The sequence below is a fragment of the Sus scrofa genome, chromosome 6 (genome assembly GCF_054392235.1).
Source record: "Sus scrofa isolate SSC_HxYL_T2T_F1_AM1 chromosome 6, Sscrofa_HxYL_maternal_Yorkshire_Landrace_v2.0, whole genome shotgun sequence".
NCBI classification, from domain to species: domain Eukaryota; kingdom Metazoa; phylum Chordata; class Mammalia; order Artiodactyla; family Suidae; genus Sus; species Sus scrofa.
The window spans coordinates 30104044-30123261 of NC_139388.1; the positions used below are offsets into that span (position 1 = coordinate 30104044).

The following is a 19218-nucleotide window of genomic DNA, read 5'->3' on the forward strand; positions in this document are numbered from 1 at the left end:
ATTTCTCATTCTCCAATATGGTTAAAAGTTTCTTTCTGCTGCTTCACTTTCAGAGAAAGGTCTACACTTAGTCTAAACTCAGTACCTGTTTTCGCTAACTGAAAGGCATTTGAAGAGGATTTTTGTTTTTAAAAGAAAAGATGAAAAGCGAAAACAGTTCATTTGTTTTGCAGCAAGCCATTATAGAAGCAGCATGGCACCCAGAGCTTCGAGAGTGGCACTGCCAAGCTCCTTCCTCGGGAACTGCGCTCAGCATCCCAGCATCAAGCCACCATAGCTTTGGACTGTGTCCATGAACATTTGTGCTTTATCTCTGTTTATTTTGTGCATCTGTTGGTGAGACATCCTAGGGTAACTATTTCTTCACTTTATGCCATTTTGGGTTAGGAAGGTTTCACAGGAATGCACGCTTTCAGATCATGAAAGAAACATATCATGGAGTTCCTATTGTGGCTCAGTGAGTTAAGGACCTGACATAGTCTCTGTGTGGATGAAGGTTCAATCTCTGGCCTCCATTAGTGGGTTAAAGATCCTTCGTTGCCCCAGTCTGCAGCATAGGTCAAAGATGCGGCTTGGATCCGGTGTTGCTGTGATTGTGGCCTAGGCCAGCAGCTGCAGCTCTGATTTGACCTCTAGCCCGGGAACTTCCAATATGATGCAGGTGCAGCCCTAAAAAGAAAAACAAAGAAAACATATCATAATGGTAGTTAGACTAACATTGTTTATATTATTACAATTACATATTGTGCTATTCATAGCTAAGCCATAGCAAAAGTCATAGGATATATCACTATTATTTTTCCTTCCTTGTACAATTTATTATTGTTTCCAATACCGTTTTATGGTTCTGTGTCCTTATACTAATTCATTACTAAAGTCTCCTTCAGGCACCTGAATCTTAACTCAATATTTTCACACATGTCACTTGGTTTATCACTTTTATTTTTGGAGATTTCTCTCTCAGAGCCTTCTAAACTTAATGTCTCTAACCTTGACTGGTTGTTACCTAGGCTCTTGTACATCTGTTATTCTGAGACCTCCCTTCTCTCTCATCTTGTGGAGGCATCTTGTCCCTTTGCCTTTCTGTTGTGTTGGATCACCTGTTTCTTGGATTCATGTCACATGCCCTTTTTTTGTTTGGTTACTTTACACTCATTTTGGTAGAGTAGTTACTCCAGTAGCTTACTGAAGGTAACGGGAAGTAGATATTTGAGACTTTACATATTTTAAATTGCCTTTATTCTCCCCTCACACTTAATTATGGCTGGTTGTAGAAATCTAGATTAGATAGAATTTTTTCTCAAATTTTTTGAAGGTATTGCCCTCCATTTTCTTTAGCTTCCAGACTTGGTTTTGCGAAGTCTGATGACGTTCTAATTCTTGATTTTCCATATATAATGTTACCGCTCATCTCTGTCCTTTATATTCTATAATTTTATGATGATGTGTATCAGTATGGATCTTTTTTCTCCCATTGCGCTGGATCCTCATTGATCCTTTGTTCATTCCTCTTCATTTTCTGTTCTCTTTTTCTGGAACTTAAAATTTCAACTGTGGGATCCTAGACAGATTCTAGCATTCTCTCCCATTTACTATTTGTCTTTTTGCTGAACTCTTTTGGAATTTTTTTTTTCTTTTTTTTCTAGGGCCGCACCCGTGGCATATGGAGGTTCCCAGGCTAAGGGTCTAATCGGAGCTGTAGCCGCCGGCCTACACCACAGCCACAGCAATGCAGGAGCCTTAACCTGCTGAGCGAGGCCAGGGATCGAACCCACAACCTCATGGTTCCTAGTCGGATTCATTAACCACTGAGGCATGACGGGAACTCCTGGAAATTTCTTAAACTCGATCTTTCCATTTTTCTTTGAGTCTTCTGTTTTTGTTTTTTTTCTTAATGGCCTCCCATGGAATATGGAGTTTCTGGGCCAGGGACCAGATCTGAGCTGCACTTGAGATCTAAGCCACAGCTATGACAACACTGGATCCTTAACCCACTGAGCAAGGCCAGGGATCAAACCCAAGTCATTCATGGATACTAGTCAGGTTCATTACCTCTGAGCCACAATGTAAACTCCCCTAAAGATTCTTTCTTGTTATATCTTTTAAAATAATAAGTGCATATTCTTGTTTCAGGGTTGCAATATCTTTTTTTTCTGAGGTTATTGAGGTTGGTTTTGGTTTTATCATTGAGGTTTCCATCTTACTGCATGGTCTTTTTCCTCCACCTTTTTTTTTTCTTCTATTTTTGCCTCTTTTTTTTTTTTTTAAATCTCTGATTTTGTTTTTAATTCTTAAGCTTTATGATCAGATGTTTTACACATTTGTGCTGAAGTTACAGATTCTCTACTTTAATCCTTCTAATGAGTTGGCAAAAGCACCATTCCCAATCACACATACACAGTAGTTCTACAGTTGCATTTTTGAATATCTATTTAAAAGACAGTCCTGAATTATAACTTAGCCTGACTCTGCAAAGAATTCACAAGCAAGGAGTTCCTGTCGTGGAGCAATGGTTAACAAATCTGACTAGGAACCATGAGGTTGTGGGTTCGATCCCTGGCCTTGCTCAGTGGGTTAAGGCTTCAGCATTGCTGTGAGCTGTGGTGTAGGTTGAAGACATGGCTCGGATCCCGCCTTGCTGTGGCTCTGGCGTAGGCTAGTGGCTACAGCTCCGATTCGACCCTAGCCTCGGAACCTCCAAATGCCGTGGGAGCAGCCCTAGAGATGGCAAAAAGACAATAAACAAACAAACAAACAAACAAGTAAATAAATGAAAGAATTCACAAGCAAAGTTTACTAACATATCTTATCTCACTGACTTTTAAAAGCATCTGATCCTAAAGATCATCATCTGTAAAATATCAGAAGTGCTAAAAATACTTCATTTGATGCTGTATATAAACCACACTAAAATGCCTTTCATCAAGTAAAAGGCAGTATTTTAGATACAGAGAATTTTAATTAAATTGGCATAGTTTAGGCCAAAAAGATAAAGTGAACATTGACAATTTATCTTCAGCTCTTGCCTTAACAGGCTAATGAATACGACTTGAAACAGGTGAATCTTTTTCTGTTCTGTGAGACAGTGAAGGGATGTCTCAGTATTTAAATATATTAAAACAACCAGCTATAGAAATCTAAATATAAAAAGTTTCTTGTAAGTTTTGAGAAGGTATTCACCATCTCCCTGAAAAGTTTAACATCCTTATTCAAGTTCAGTCCTCTCTTTAGATGGGGAAAACAATGATAGTCTTTTTGAGCCAGAATTACTACCAAAATTAAAAAAACTGACCGTATTCATTTCGCCTCAAGCCAGTCTTATTGAAATCAGCACTGTCCACCAGAAATATTCCATCAGTCATTCATGATCTGAATTCTAGTATATGACATCAATTTAAATATTGTACACATAAAAAAGTCATGAGAAATTTCTGTTTTGTAATAAATAGTGATCAACGATTACTTATTAGTAACTTTAAAGATAAGCCATCAGATCTGCTTTTTCTCCCTTCTTATTAATGCTGGTGAAGATCGTTTTTGTTCCAGGGATGTAGTTCTTGGAATTCTCCAAATATTCCATCAGCCTCTCCTCAGATGATGTCTTTGTTTTTATTGGTATCTGTGTAAGGGAATCCAACAGTTTTTCTATTTGTCTTTCGCTGAGATAGACCATGGAGATTTGGCCCAGTTTTGTGCTTGCCTCCCTTTGCCACCGTATGGCACTGGGCCCACTTCTGAACAAAAATCTTCTTGCCTTTTCAACATCCCCCATTTTTTTTTAGGGCCACACCCATGGCATATGGAAGTTCCTGGGCTGGGGGTTGGACCTGCATTGTAGTTGTAGCCTGCATCACAGCTGCAGGAGCGCCAGATCCTCAACCTACTGTGCCACAAGCGAACTTCAAACATCACTCATTTTATAGATCATTCTGTCATCACAAATGACAGAGAGGTTGCTGCTCCTAAGTTGAATGTCCTGCTTTCTTTTCCTGTCTTTAATGTTGAAGCTTTTCTTGAATCTTTGGTGATCTTTGGCTGTCTGCTTATTTTTTAAAATGGGGCACCAAAATCTTAATGGTAATTTTGTGATCACAAGTAGCACTTGCTAACTACAGGCCTCACTGTAGTTTTGCTAGGTTAACTGTGATGTCAGTCTGTTGCCTGAGAGTATAAGCCCATTATGCTGTGACAAGGGAGGGAAAAGTGCTGGGAGTTTCAATATATGAGTTTTAGGGAGAATTTTTGTTTATCATTCTCTTTTCAGTATGGTTATTGCTGGCTCTCAGTTATTCTGTTTCACCTTTTCAGAAAACCTCTACTCTTCTGCCTAGAGGGACGGTTACCCAGTAGTGCAGAGTGAGGAGGTGTGGGAAATTGGGAAGGTGTTAAGTGACTCACTAAACAAACTATGTGCCGATCTTGTTTTCAGTTTTGCCTTCACCTCTACTTCCAAAAGTACCCAGTAGTGCATTTCCTGAGCGTGTAGAGTTCTTTGTTAGAAAAAAGTTTTCTTTTCACTGTTGGCTTAAGTTTTAGCTTTTTCAGGTGCTAAATTTACCACGTGTCTGCATTCCAGCTTCTGAAAGTTTTGTTGCCATGGTTTCATCTCCTATTCCTTTTGTTCTTGTGAGTTTACACCCTTAAAATCCTTTCTTTTACTATCATTTGGTGGAGTTTCATTAGGGGATTCAGTCCTCTGGAAGTTTTTTCAATTTGTTTTGTTTTTTATCGAGGTGAAATTTTCGTAACATACATTTAACCATTTTAAAGAATATGGTTAAGTGATGTTTGGTGTATTCACAATGTTGTGCAATTATCAGCTCTCTCTTGTTTCAAAACTTTTTTTTTTTTTTTCTTTTTCGGGCCACACCTGCAGTATAGGGAAGTTCCTGGCTAGGAGCTGAATCAGAGTTATAGCTGCCAGCTTACACCATAGCAACAGTAAGGCCAGATCTGAGACTTGTCTGTGACCTATACCACAGCTCCCGGCAATGCCGAGTCCTTAACCCACTGGAGGGCCAGGGATGGAACCTGTATCCTCATGGATACAGTTGGGTTTGTTTCCGCTGAGCCACCATGAGAACTCCTTGTTTCAAAACTTTTTCATCACCCCTTAAGAACACCCAATACCCATTAAGTAATCATTGTCTATTTCCTCCTCCCCCAATCCTTGGTAACCTCTAATCTGCTTTTGCCTGTTCTGTAAATATCATATAAAAGATACCATACAATATGTGAACTTTTTTGTCCCCCTTATTCTGCTTAGCATAATGTTTCCCAGGTTCATCCAGGTTCCAACATCTGTTAATACTTTGCTTCTTTTTATGACTGAATAATATTCCAGTGTATGTAGGCACCATAGTTTGCTGTCCTTTTCATTTGTTGATGGTCATTTGCTTTATTTCTACCTTTTAGCTATTATGAGTAGTGTTGCTATAAACATTTGTGTATAAGCTTTTTTGAAGACTCTATGTTTGTATTCTCCTGGGTACATACCTAGAGGTAGAATTGCCCAGTCCTGTCGTAATTTAATTTTTTGAGGCAGTGTCAAATTGTTTTCCATACCATCTGTACCATTTTACTTTATCAACATTAATGTATGAGGATTCCTATTTTTCCACATCCTTACCAACATGACACTTGTTATTTCCTTTAGTTTTTTAATTTTTATTCTTAAAATTTAACTTAATTACTTTAGTTTTTAATTTTTATTTTTTGGCTGTGCTTGTGGCATATGGAAGTTCCCTGGGCCAGGGACTGAACCTGTGCCACAGCAGTATCCAGAGCTACAGCAGTGACATCCCTGGATCCTTAACCTGCTGAGCCACCAGGGAACTCCAAAAGTTTTAAGTTTTTAATTCTTTAAATTTATTTTTTATTTTTTTGCTTATTAGGGCTGCACCTGTGGCATATGCAGGTTCCCAGGCTATGGGTTGAATCAGAGCTGCAGCTGCTGGCCTATGCCACAGCCACAGCATTGCGACATCCAAGCTACGTCTATGACCTACAGCACAGCTCAGGGCACTGCCAGATACTTTACCCACTGAGCAAGGCCAGGGATCAAACCCACATCCTTGTGGATACTAATCAGGTTCATTACTGCTGAGCCACAAGGGGAACTCCCAAAAGTTTTTAATTTTTAGGAGGTTTCAGCTAGTTCTTTCTTTTCTTTTTAGTTTTCTTTTTGTTTTCATGGTTTTAGTGTCGTATCTAAGAATCCATTGCCAAATCTAAGATCATACACCTATGTTTTCTTCTGAGAGTTTATGGCTTTAGCTCTTTTTTTTTTTTTTTTTTTTAGTCTTTTGTCCTTTTAGGGCTGCACCTGCGGCACATGGAAGTTCCCAGGCTAGGGGTCCAATCAGAGCTATAGCTGCCGGCCTACATCAGAGCCACAGCAATGCCACATCCGAGCCACGTCTTCGACCCACACCACAGCTCACGGCAACGCCACATCCTTAACCCACTGAGTGAGTCCAGGGATCGAACCCAAAAGCTCATGGTTCCTAGTTGGATTCGCTTCCGCTGCACCATGATGAGAACTCCTGGCTTTAGCTCTTATATGTAGGTCATTGATCCATTTTAATTTTTGTGTATAAAGCAATGAGATTCAACTTCATTCTTTTGTATATGTTTATTCAGTTGTCCCAATACCATTTCTTGAAGGGACTATCCTTCCGCATTGAGTCATCTTAGCACACTTGTCAAAAATCAATTGATTGGATGCTCAACATTGCTAATGATTAGAGAAATGCAAATCAAAAACTACAATGAGAGTTCCCATTGTGGCTCAGCAGTGATAAACTCGACAAGTATCCATGTGGTTGCAGGTTCGATCCCTGGCCTTCAGTGGGTTAACAATTCAGCATTTCTCTGAGCTGCAGTGTAGGTCACAGATGCAACTTGGATCTGGTGTTGCTGTGCCTGTGGCATAGGCCAGCAGCTACAGTTCTCATTTGACCCCTAGCCTGGGAACTTCCATATGCTGCAGGTGCGGCCCTTAAAAATTAAAACAAAAACAAAAACAAAAAACTACAAGGAATCTTCTTAGATCCACCTCCTAGACTAATGACAGTAAAAATAAGTGGGGGAGTTCCCATAGTGGCGCAGTGGTTAACGAATCTGACTAGGAACCATGGGGTTTCGGGTTCAATCCCTGGCCTTGCTCAGTGGGTTAAGGATCCAGCGTTGCCGTGGCTCTGGCGTGGGCTGGCGGCTGCAGCTCTGATTCGACCCCTAGCCTGGGAACCTCCATATGCCGAGGGAGCGGCCCTAGAAAAGGTAAAAAGACCAAATAAAATAAACAAGTGGAGACCTAATTAAATTTAAAAGCTTTTGCACAGCAGAGCTAAACAAAATGAAAAGACAACCCACAGAATGGGAGAAAACATTTGCAAATGAAGCGACTGACAAAGGATTAATCTCCAAAATATGTAAACGCCTCCTGCAGTTCAATAACAGAAAAACAAATGGCCCCATCAAAAAATGGGTAGAGGATCTAAACAGACCATTCTCCAAAGAAGACATACAGATGGCCAAAAATACATGAAAAAATGTTCAGCATCACGAATTATTAGAAAAATGCAAATCAAAACTACTTTGAGGTACCAGCTTAGACCAGCCAGAATGGCCATCATCAAAAAGTCCACAAACAGTGCGGGAGAGGTGGTGGTGTGGTTACACTATTGGTGGGAATGTAAATTGGTGCAACCGCTTGGAAAACAGTATGGAGACTCCACAAAAAACTGGAAATTACTGTTTGATCCAGCAGTCCCACTCCTGGCCATCTATCCAGAGAAAACCATACTGGAAAAGATACATGTATCCCAGTGCTCATTGCAGCACTGTATACAATAGCCAAGACATGGAAGCAACCTAAATGTCCACTGACACGAGGAAGGGGTAAAGAAGATGTGGTACATAACACACAATGGAATATTATTCAGCCGTAAAAAGAAATGAACTAATGGTATTTGCAGCAATATGAATGGACCTAGAAATTATCATGCTAAGTGAAATTAGTGAGGCAGTGAGACACAAACATCATATGCAGTCACTTATACATGGAATCTAAAAAAAGGACATAGTGAACTTCTTTGCAGAACAGAATCTGACTCACGAACTTTGAAAACCTTATAGTTACCAAAGAAGACAGGTTGTGGGGGGTGAGGGATGGGCTAGGGGTTGGGGATTTAAATGTTGTAAAATTAGGTTGTGATAATGGTTGTACAACTATAAATATAAAACTTCATTGAAAAAAACAAACAAACAAACCTAGGAATTCCTGTCGTGGCTGGGCGGAAACAAATCTAACTAGTATCCATGAAGACACAGATTCAATCCCTGGCCTTGCTCAGTGGGTTGAGGATCCAGTGTTGCCATGAGCTGTGGTGTAGGTCACAGACGTGGCTCGCATCTGGTGTTGCTGTGGCTGTGCCGTAGGCCAGCAGCTGCAGCTCTGATTTGACTCCTAGCCTGGGAACCTCCATATGCTTTGGATGCAGCTCTAAAAAATACAAAATACAAAAAAAAAAAAAAAAACCCAAAAAACAAAACTACAGGTGTTCCCATTGTGGCTCAGCAGTAATGAACATGACTAGTATCCATGAGGCAACTGGTTAGATCCCTGGCCTCGATCAGTGGGTTAAGGATCCGGCTGTGGTGTTCGTAGCCTGGGAACCTCCATATGCCGCAGGAAGCTGCCCTAGAAAAGGCAAAAAAAAAAAAAAAAAAAAAAAGATACAAATGAGCTTATTTACAAAACAGAAATAGATTCTTGGATCCCAAGCTGGTGTGGCTGTGGTGTAGGTCGGCAGCTGCAGCTCCATTCAGACCCCAACCTGGAAACCTCCATATGCCTCAAGTGCAGCCCTAAAAAGCAAAAAAAAAAAAAAGCTGGATAGGATGTGGAGAAATGGGAGCTCTCCTATACTGTGGTTGGAATGTACATTGGTGCAACCACTGTGGAGAACACTATAGAGGTTCCTTAAAAAAATCAGAGTTTCCTAATGATCCAGCATTCCCACTCTTGGGCGTATATCTGAAAAGATGAAAACACTAATCCAAAAAGATATCCCAGTACTCATAGAAGCTCTGTTTACAATAGCCAGGACATGGAAGTAATCTGAATGTCCATTGATAGATGAATGGATAAAGATGTGGTGTGTGTGTGTATGTGTGTGTTTATATATAGTGGTATGTACACACCTGGAAGAATATTACTCAGCCATAAAAAAGAATGAAATAATGCCATTTGAAACAATGTGGATGGACCTGGAGATTATTATTATAAGTAAAGTAAGTCAGAAAGACAAGTATCATATGATATCACTTAAAAATGATACAAATGGGAGTTCCCGTTGTGGCGCAGTGGTTAACGGATCCGACTGGGAACGTTGAGGTTGTGGGTTCGATCCCTGGCCTTGCTCAGTGGGTTAAGGAGCCAGCCAGCGTTGCCATGAGCTGTGGTGTGGGTCGCAGACGCAGATCGGATCCTGTATTGCTGTGGCTCTGGCCTAGGCTGTTGGCTACAGCTACGATTAGACCCCTAGCCTGGGAACCTCCATATGCCGCAGGAAGCTGCCCTAGAAAAGGCAAAAAAACAAAAAAACAAACAAAAAAAAAGAAGATACAAATGAGCTTATTTACAAAACAGAAATAGATTCTCCTACAGCAAACAAAGTTATGGTTACCCAAGGGCAAAAGGGTAGGGGGAGGGTTAAATGAGGACTCTGGGATTAATAAATACACAATATTATATAAAAAACAGATGAATAAGGATTTACTATATAGCAAAAGGAACTATATTCAATATCTTATAATAATCTATAATGGAAAATAATCTGAAAAAGATGTGTATATATGTATAGCTTTGATGTATACCAGAAACTAATACAACATTGTAAACTGTAATTTTAAAAAAGGAAAAAAATAAATTGACTATACATTGTACTAAATGAAGTAAGTCAGAGAAAGACATCTTAAAAACCCAACAAACTAGTTAATCTAACAAAAACACAGACTCACAGATACAGAGAACAAAATAGCGGTTGGTTACTAGTTTGAGGGAGGACAAGATAGGGATGGAGGACTGCGAGGCACAAACTGTTGGCTGTAAGGTAGGCTACAAGGATATATTTTACAAAATGGGGAATATAGCCAATGCTTTGTAATAACTGTAGATGGAGTGTAACCTTTAAAAATTGTATAAAAAAATTGGTTGGCCGTAGATGTTTTGGGTTTATTCATTAGTTTGTATGTCTTTCCTTGTGCCAGTATAGAACTGTTCTGATTACTGTTGTTTCGTAGTGAGTTTTTAATTATGAAGTGTGAGTCCTGCTTTTTTATTTTCAATATTATTTTGGCTGTTCTAGACCTGTTTCAGTTCCATTTATTGGAGAAAAAGCCATTGAAATTTTGGTAGGGATTGCACTGACTCTGTAGATTGCTTTGTGAAGTATTACAACATTAGTACTATTTAAATAGTTTTCCAGTCCACGAACAAGGGAAGTCTCTTACATTTACTTAGGTCTTCTTTAATTTCTTTCAGCAATATTTTGTAGTTTTTAGTGTGCAAGTATTTTACCTCCTTGGTTAAATTTTATTTCCAAATATTATATTCTTTTGGAGGCTATTATAAGTAGAATTTTTTTCGGTCTCCTTTTTGTATTATTCGTTGAAACATATAGAAACATAACTGAATTTTATGTTTTGATCTTCTACCCCTCAACTTTCCTGAATTTGTTTTTTAGCCCCAGTTGTGTTTTGTGGATTCTGTTAGATATTCTATATATAGAATCATATCATCATCGGCAAATAAAGATAGTTTTACTTCTTCCTTTCCAAATTGGATGCTTTCTTTTCTTTTCATTGCCTAATTGCTCTGGCTAGGACTTCCAGTACAATGTCGATGGGCAGTGATGAAAGCGGGTATCAATGTCTTACTTTCTGATCTTTATGGGAAAGCTTTCAGTTTTTTACCATTAAGTATGATGTTAGCTGTGGGTTTTTCATAAATGCCCTTGCATTTTAAGGAAGTTCCTATCTATTCCTAGTTTGCTAGGTATTTTCTTCATCATGATAGGATATTGAATTCTTCAGATACTTTTTCTGTGTCACTTCAGATGTTTATGTGTTTTTCGTTTTTTTTATTTTGTTTTTTGTTTTTGCTGTGCCTGTTGCATGTAAAGGTTCCTAGGCCAAGGATCAAACCTGTGCCACAGTAGTAAGCTGAGCCATAGCAGTGACAATGATGAATTAAAGAACTGCTCAGCTACCAGGGAACTCCTAGATGTTCATGTTTTTTCTTTCATTCTAGTAATGTGGTAATTCATTTTTGTATGTTGAACCACTCTTACATTCCTGGGATAAATTCCATTTGCTTCTTTTTTTTTTTTTTTTTTTCTAAGGTAAGAAGTAGATTTATTATGATACAAATGAATTTATCTGCGAAACAGAAACAGACACACAGACATAGAGAATAGACTTGTGGTTGCCAAGGAGGGGCTCTTCAAGTAAATAATAATTGGGTAGAATCAATAACATTTGATTACACCTTAGGAGCCAAGGAAAAACTTGAAACCTTTTGCCTTGTTTTATAATTGCCTATTGATGTTTACTACTAGTGTTCTCAATTTTTCTTTCTCTCCCTTCCTACCTACCTTCCTTCCTTCTTTTCTCTTTTTTTCCCCTCTCTTCTTTCCTTTCTTTTTTGGTCTTTTTAGGGCTGCACTCAGGCATATGAAGTTCCCAGGCTAGGGGTCGAATCGGAGCTGTAGCTGCCAGCCACAACCACGGCCACAGCAACATAGGATCCAAGCCAAGTCTGTGACCTACATCACAGCTCATGGCAACGCTGGATCCTTAACCCACTGAGCAAGGCCAGGGATTGAACCCAAGTCATCATGGATACTAGTCGAATTCATTACTGCTGAGCCATGACAGGAACTCTTTTTTTTTTTTTTTTTTCAATTGAGCTGGCAGCATGTGGAAGTTCCTGGGCCAGGGATTGGCCTGGCACCACAGCAGCGACAATGTGGGATCCTTAACCTGCTGCACCACAAGGACACTCCCTCAATTTTTCAACCACCCATTCTTGCTAATAGTTTTATACAAGCTTATTTTCTCTGAAGAAGTTTCTTCAGTTGCTGCAGACACAATTTAAATAAATCAGTCATTCACCAAAGAAATGGCTTTCTTTCTTTCTTTCTTTTTTTTTTTTCTTTTTAGGGCTGCACCCACGGCATATGGAGGTTCCAGGACTAGGGGTCCAATCGGAGCTATAGCTGCTGGCCTACACCACAGCTCATGGCAACGCTGGATCGTTATCCCCCTGAGCAAGGCCAGGGATTGAACCCGCAACCTCATGGTTCCTAGTCAGATTCGTTTCTGCTGCACCACGACGGGAACTCCTAGAAATGGCTTTCTTTGCTTGGCTAACAAATGAGCCATTCATTTATTTGGTTGCAGCATTATTTTATTTTATTTTATTTTATTTATTATTTGCATTTTAGGGCTGCACCCATGGCATGTGGAGGTTCCCAGGCTAGAGGTCGAATTGGAGCTACAGCTGCCGGCCTACACCACAGCCACAGCAATGCAGGATCTGAGCAACATCTGTGAGCTACACCACAGCTCACAGCAATGCCAGATCCTTAACCCACTGAGCGAGGCCGGGGATCGAACCTACAACTTCATGGTTCATAGTTGGAGTTGTTTCCTTTGCGCCACAACAGGAACTCCTGATTTTTTCCTTCTTTTGAAGAAATCTTCCTGTGATAATGGGCTCTATTTTTAATTTTAATTTTAATTTTGTTTTCCTGTGAGTTGAGAGCATTGTGATGAATGCTTAGTTGTAATGCTGATGTATAATGAATTCCTTTTTTTTTTAAATGCTCACACCTGTGGCATATGGAAGTTCCCAGGCTAGGGGTCAAGTCGGAGCTGCAGCTGAGGCCTATGCCACAAGCCATGGCAATGTCTGACAAGAGCCACATCTGTGACCTCTGCCACAGCTTGTGGCTGTGCCAGATCCTTAACCCACTGAATGAGGCTAGGGATTGAGCCCACATCCTCGTAGATACTAATTGGGTTCTTATCCCGCTGACGGGGACTCCTGATTTATAATGAATTCTTACAGCACAGCCATAATGTTATTGCTCAGTAAACATAATGCTTTGCCAACTGATTTGTAACAAAGTAACCCTCACTCCACTGTGCCTTAAAAACCTAAAAGCATGGGATTCAACTGGAAGTCCCCTTTTCTCTTTCCTGTTTTTGCAGTGATAAGTATATACTAGACAGTTTTTGTTTTTTTTTTAATTACATTTAAAAAAATTGTAGTGGAGGGGGAGTTCCCGAGGTGGTGCAGTGGAAACGAATCTGACTAGGAACCATGAGGTTGCGGGTTCAATCCCTGGCCTTGCTCAGGGGGATAACGATCCAGCGTTGCCATGAGCTGTGGTGTAGGCCAGCAGCTATAGCTCCGATTGGACCCCTAGTCCTGGAACCTCCATATGCCGTGGGTGCAGCCCTAAAAAGAAAAAAAAAAAAGAAAGAAAGAAAGAAAGCCATTTCTTTGGTGAATGACTGATTTATTTAAATTGTGTCTGCAGCAACTGAAGAAACTTCTTCAGAGAAAATAAGCTTGTATAAAACTATTAGCAAGAATGGGTGGTTGAAAAATTGAGGGAGTGTCCTTGTGGTGCAGCAGGTTAAGGATCCCACATTGTCGCTGCTGTGGTGCCAGGCCAATCCCTGGCCCAGGAACTTCCACATGCTGCCAGCTCAATTGAAAAAAAAAAAAAAAAAAGAGTTCCTGTCATGGCTCAGCAGTAATGAATTCGACTAGTATCCATGATGACTTGGGTTCAATCCCTGGCCTTGCTCAGTGGGTTAAGGATCCAGCGTTGCCGTGAGCTGTGGTGTAGGTCGCAGGCGTGGCTCGGATCCTGCATTGCTGGGACAGTGGTGTAGGCTGGCAGCTATAGCTCTGATCGACCCCTAGCCTGGGAACCTCCATATGCCGTGGGTACAGCCCTCAAAAGCACAGAAAAAAAAATTGTATTGGAGTAAAGTTGACTTACAGTGTTGTATTAGTTTCAGGTCTACAGCAAAGTGAATCAGTTACACATATGTATATATCCATTCTTTTTTCCCATATAGGTTACTACAAATTATTGAGTAGATTTCTCTGTGCTATATAGTAGATTCTTGTTAATTTATCTGTCTTATACAGTAGTGTGTATATGTTATTCCCATCTTTCTAATTCCTCCCTCTACCTCACAGTTTCCTCTCTGGTAACCATAAGATTGGTTTTGAAATCTGTGAGTTTGCTTGTTTTATAAATAAATTTTTTTTTGGTCTTTTTAGGGCCGCACCTGAGGCGTCTGGAGGTTCCCAGGCTAGGGGTCTAATCGGAGCTGTTTGCTGCCAGCCTATGCCACAGCCACAGCAACGCCAGATCGGAGCCGAGTCTGTGACCTACACCACAGCTCACGGCAACGCCAGATCCTTAACCCACTGAGCAAGGCGGGGGATCAGACCCGCAACCTCATGGTTCCTAGTTGGATTCATTTTCACTGCACCACGATGGGAACTCCCTATAAATAAATATTTTTGTATCATTTTTATTTGATTCCACATATAAGTAATATCATGATATTTGTCTTTGTCTCAGTATGATTATCTCTAGGTCCATCCACGTTGCTGCAAGAGGCAATATTTCGTTCTTTTTTATGGCCGATATTGGTAACTTTTAAAAAATGTTGCAGTATGAGTTCCCATTGTGGTGCAGCGGAACCGAATCTGACTATCCATGAGGGTGTGGGTTTGATCCCTTGACTCACTCAGTGGGTTGGGGATCCGATGTTGCCGTGGGCTTTGGTGTAGGTCGAAGGTGCAGCTTGGATCCTAAGTTGCTGTGGCTGTGGTGTAGGCCAGCAGCTGTAGCTGCAATTTGATCCCTAGCCTGTGAACTTCCACATGCCGAGGGTGCAGCCCTAAAAAAAAAGAAAAAAGAAAAAGTTGCAATACATCAACATGCATTGCACTCAGAATGCTGTCTAGTTATAATGAACTGTGTCATTGCAATTTGTTAGTGCACCAAGTAACAACAGGAAGCATTAATTCTCACAGCTTCTCAACTCTACCCTCGTTCTACGAACTAACCATAGACTGTATATAAATGAATGAGCATGGCTGTATTCCAATAAAACTGTATTTGTGGATGCTAGAATTTGAATTTCACAGAGTTTTGTGACATTAAACAAATGTATTATTTTTTATTTTTTCTGACCTTTTAAAACTATTCTTAGCTGTAGCCTGTGCAGAAACAGGTGGTAGGCCAGGTTCAGCCTGTGGGCTATATTTTACCAACCGCTGCTTTACAGTTTAAATAAATACATTTTATAGGCAACCTGTGTTGCCCAGATTACTGCACACTTGCCCAGGCCCCCCCACCCCTTGGTGGCTCAAGGGGGCAGTTAAGTTTTGAGATGGTCAGATTTCTTAAGCATTATGAATTTGAGAATTCTAGAGTTGGAAATATAAACTTAGGACTATTTATCATAGTGAGATTGTAGTAGGCGTTCCTATCATTTCCAGAACTTGGGGTTTGGTGACACTTAGGAAAAAGATGAAACAACACTCCCCCACATTTTGTATGTAGATCTCTACAGTGCTTTAAGACATCATTCTGGTGTAGAATGTGTTTCTTCATCTACCTTGGGGGGAAGGGTGTGAATTTCATATTATTCAACCCAGAGTGACATTGGTACAATAATGACATTTGAATGAAACTTTATCTTCCAAGGGTGACTTTCTTCCAGAGTGTTGAGGTTAATAAATTAATAATTTTTGCTACTTTATTGTACATTTCTAAATAAAATTGGATTTTTTAATAAAATCTTTTTAGGGCCGTACCCTCGGCATATGGAGGTTCCCAGGCTAGGGGTTGAATCAGAGCTATAGCTGGCCTACACCACAGCCACAACAAGGTAGGATCTGAGCCGCATCTGTGACCTATACCACAGCTCACAGCAGTGCCAGATCCTTAACCCACTGAGTGAGGCTGGGGATTGAACCTGTGTCCTCATAGATGCTAGTCAGATTCGTTTCTGCTGAGCCATACATAATGGGAACTCTAAAATTGGATTTTTTTTTTTAAACTGCAAGTGTGTGGTGGTGAAGAACTCACTGACTATATAGTTGGTTGCTGCTGTCTTGCTTTGAATTAGAGTGCAAGCAGTTCTTTGTATTTCTATTTTTTATTTTTATTTTATTTTCACCCATAGCATATGGAAGTCCCCAGGCCAGGGACTGAATCTAAGCTGCAGCTGTGACCACAGCCACAGCTGAGGCAAACAGGATCCTTTAACCTACTGTGCCACAGCAGGAACTCCTTAACCATTTTTAAGTAGTGGCATTTAGTTCCATTGTGCAACTATAGGGGTGAGTTTTTTTACTCTCCCATTTTAATTTCTTAGTTTGTGACTGGGATCCAAAAAATGAAACCTCCCTATTCTGGTCAATCCCAGATTTACTATTGTACTTTTATGAATGAAGTTATTCTCAAATTTAATGGAGATCGTGTCAGTCCCTTTTTAAACTTTGGTGGTTTATATTATCCTTAGAATAAAATTTAAAGTCCTTACCATGATCCTTCTGGTTTTGTTTCTTTTTGCTTTCCCCCTTCAGTTGTTACCTCTGGCCATGTAATTGGGCCTTTCACTTCCTCACAGCTAGCTGACTCACTGTTTGCTTATACTGTCCCCTGGTGTTGGGGTTCTCACCTCTACTCATGCTTCCCACCTCCACCTCCCTTTTCTTTGCTTGCTGGTTCCTATTCATATTTTAGGTTTTAGCTTACGTGCTACCTAATCAAAATGGCCATTCCTGTACTCTCTGTGAAATAGCTTTCTTCTTTAGTGTCCTTCCCAGTACTTGGTGATACTTGCAACTTTTAAATTTTGTTTTATCATTCTCCCCTGAGACTGTACACTTCATTAGGGACCATGCATGTTTTATTTATACCCACCATCTAGAATAATTCCTGGAAAATCATAACCATATTATAAATAGTTGTTGAATGTGAATGAGCACTTTGTTCACTTGCCTTCTGGTATGCAAAGTCCTTTGGTTCTTCTTCCATTTCACTGACTGTCCCTTCTTCTTACCCATTCTTCTTGGCTTCTCTATCCCTAAAACTTTGGAATCCCCTGTGTCTCAGTTGCCTGTTTTCTTCTCTAAATTCACTACCTGGTCATCTTTTCCAGTTTTATGGCTTTAAATATTATCTGTACATTAATAAGACACTGAAATTGACATGGCCAGGCTGAGACTTTTTAATGTAATTATCTACTTGATATCTTGGAAAGCTTATTGGAATCTCACATTTAATGTCTAGAGTAAAATTTTTAATTTCATATCTCCCAAATCTTTCAGATTTTCTCCTTCATTTGAGTAATTAGAAATACTCTTCAGGCCCAGAACCTTGGTGTCATCTTTGAATCCAAGCCGCGTCTGCGACCTACATCACAGCTCATGGCACGCCAGATCCTTAACCCACTGAGCAAGGCCAGGGATCGAACCGCAACCTTATGGTTCCTAGTCAGATTCGTTAACCACTGAGCCACGACGGGAACTCCCCCAGGTCCTTTTGCTCCATTATTTTGTACCTGGATTATTACAGTGTCTCTTAAATGTATATAAGATTTATATGTATCAGATCATGAATGACACTCCTTTGCTTAGACTCCTCCAGTGGTTGCTCATCTCATAATAAAAACCAGTCGTTGTACTGGTTTATAAGGCCTTATTTGACTAACCAGTGCCTTCTCCCCACCTCCCCAAGCCCTTATCATTTTTCCCTCTCACTCGTTCCAACTGGCATTGCTTTTTCTCATACACTCCAAAAATGCTCTGTCTCTGGCCTTTGCACTCACTATTTCCTATACCTGCCATGTTCTTCCGCTAGATTTCTGTATAGTTCATTCCTCATATCCTTTTGATGTCTTCTCGAATTATGGACAAAGAGCCCTTTCCTGACCTGTCTAAATTAGCTTCCCCTCCTTCTCACTCTCCTTACTCTATTTTTCCTTACTGCTGATATCACCACTTGACATGTAACATACTAGAATGTAAGCTCTAAGAGGATGGGAACTTTGTTTTGTTTACTCATGTGTTTTTTGGTGTCTACAACATGTCTATTATATAGTAGCTACGCGAAAAATATTTGTTAAATGAATGATCACATTACTTCTGGTTTAGGGTAAAATATACTTATCCTTGGAAAGTGAATAGCGCAAAGTTAGTACCTCTAAAATGGCAAAATGTGCATATGGAAAGAAACTGGTTGATAACCTTGTTGTGCTGAAGAAATAACCCATACTGGAGGTTTTCTACCTTTGGACCTCTTGTTGTTGCTGGATAATAAATACTATCCCTTCCCCTCAGCTGCTTTGAGTTCAGTTTTCTGTTCTTTGCAGCCTACAGACATCATATTTCATACAGAACTATTTTAGTGCTAACTCACACTAAATTTTAAAATAACATAGTGATTGAAGAAATTGAAGTAAAGTTGATTCTCACGTCCCTCCAGTGTTGCAAATTAAAACAAGTTTTTTTTTGAAACAAATGTTTCTCTGTATAGAATGAGTGCTAAAAACATGTGTGCCCTTTCATCTAGTAATTGCACCCTTAATTTATCCTTAAAGACTAATTCAAAAGAAGATAAAAACTATCGGTATAGAGATGATCAGTATTATTTATGAAAGTAAAAAGTAGGAAGTAACTATGATAATTGACTTTTGACATTTTGCAATGGCCTTGAAAACCATTTAGAAACTTTATAAAGCCCAATATAATATAAAAAAAATTGAAAGACCAAGTCGTATGTTACATAGGAAAAACAAATCTAGGCTGTTAGAAGTCCCCTATAGTAGTTACTTTTGTGGGAGAGGTAATAACTGGAGCCAAAGGAGTGACATTTTTCAAGTATAGTTGATTGATGGTGTTGTGTTTTTCTGGTGCGCAAGCAAAGTGATACAGATTTTATATACACACTCTTTTTCAGATTCTCCTCTAAGATACTGAATATAGCTCCCTGTGCTATCCAGTAGGACCTTGTTTATCTATTTTATATATAGTAGTTTGTAGCTGCTAATCCCAAACTACTAATTTATCATTCCCCTCATGTTCTTTTTTTTTTTTTTTTTTTT

At 39.7% G+C, this 19218-nt stretch overlaps 1 protein-coding gene and 1 long non-coding RNA gene across 15 annotated transcripts in view; both read left to right on the forward strand.

Annotated features, from left to right (window-relative positions):
* Window positions 1–19218, forward strand: part of NFATC3 (nuclear factor of activated T cells 3) — a 140581-nt gene that overhangs the window by 22430 nt on the left and 98933 nt on the right. The window lies entirely within an intron of this gene.
* On the forward strand, window positions 1831–8273 carry LOC146402272 (uncharacterized). The gene is made up of 2 exons (XR_014805850.1): window positions 1831–5794; window positions 7223–8273. It is a non-coding gene; the product is annotated as an uncharacterized LOC146402272 (long non-coding RNA).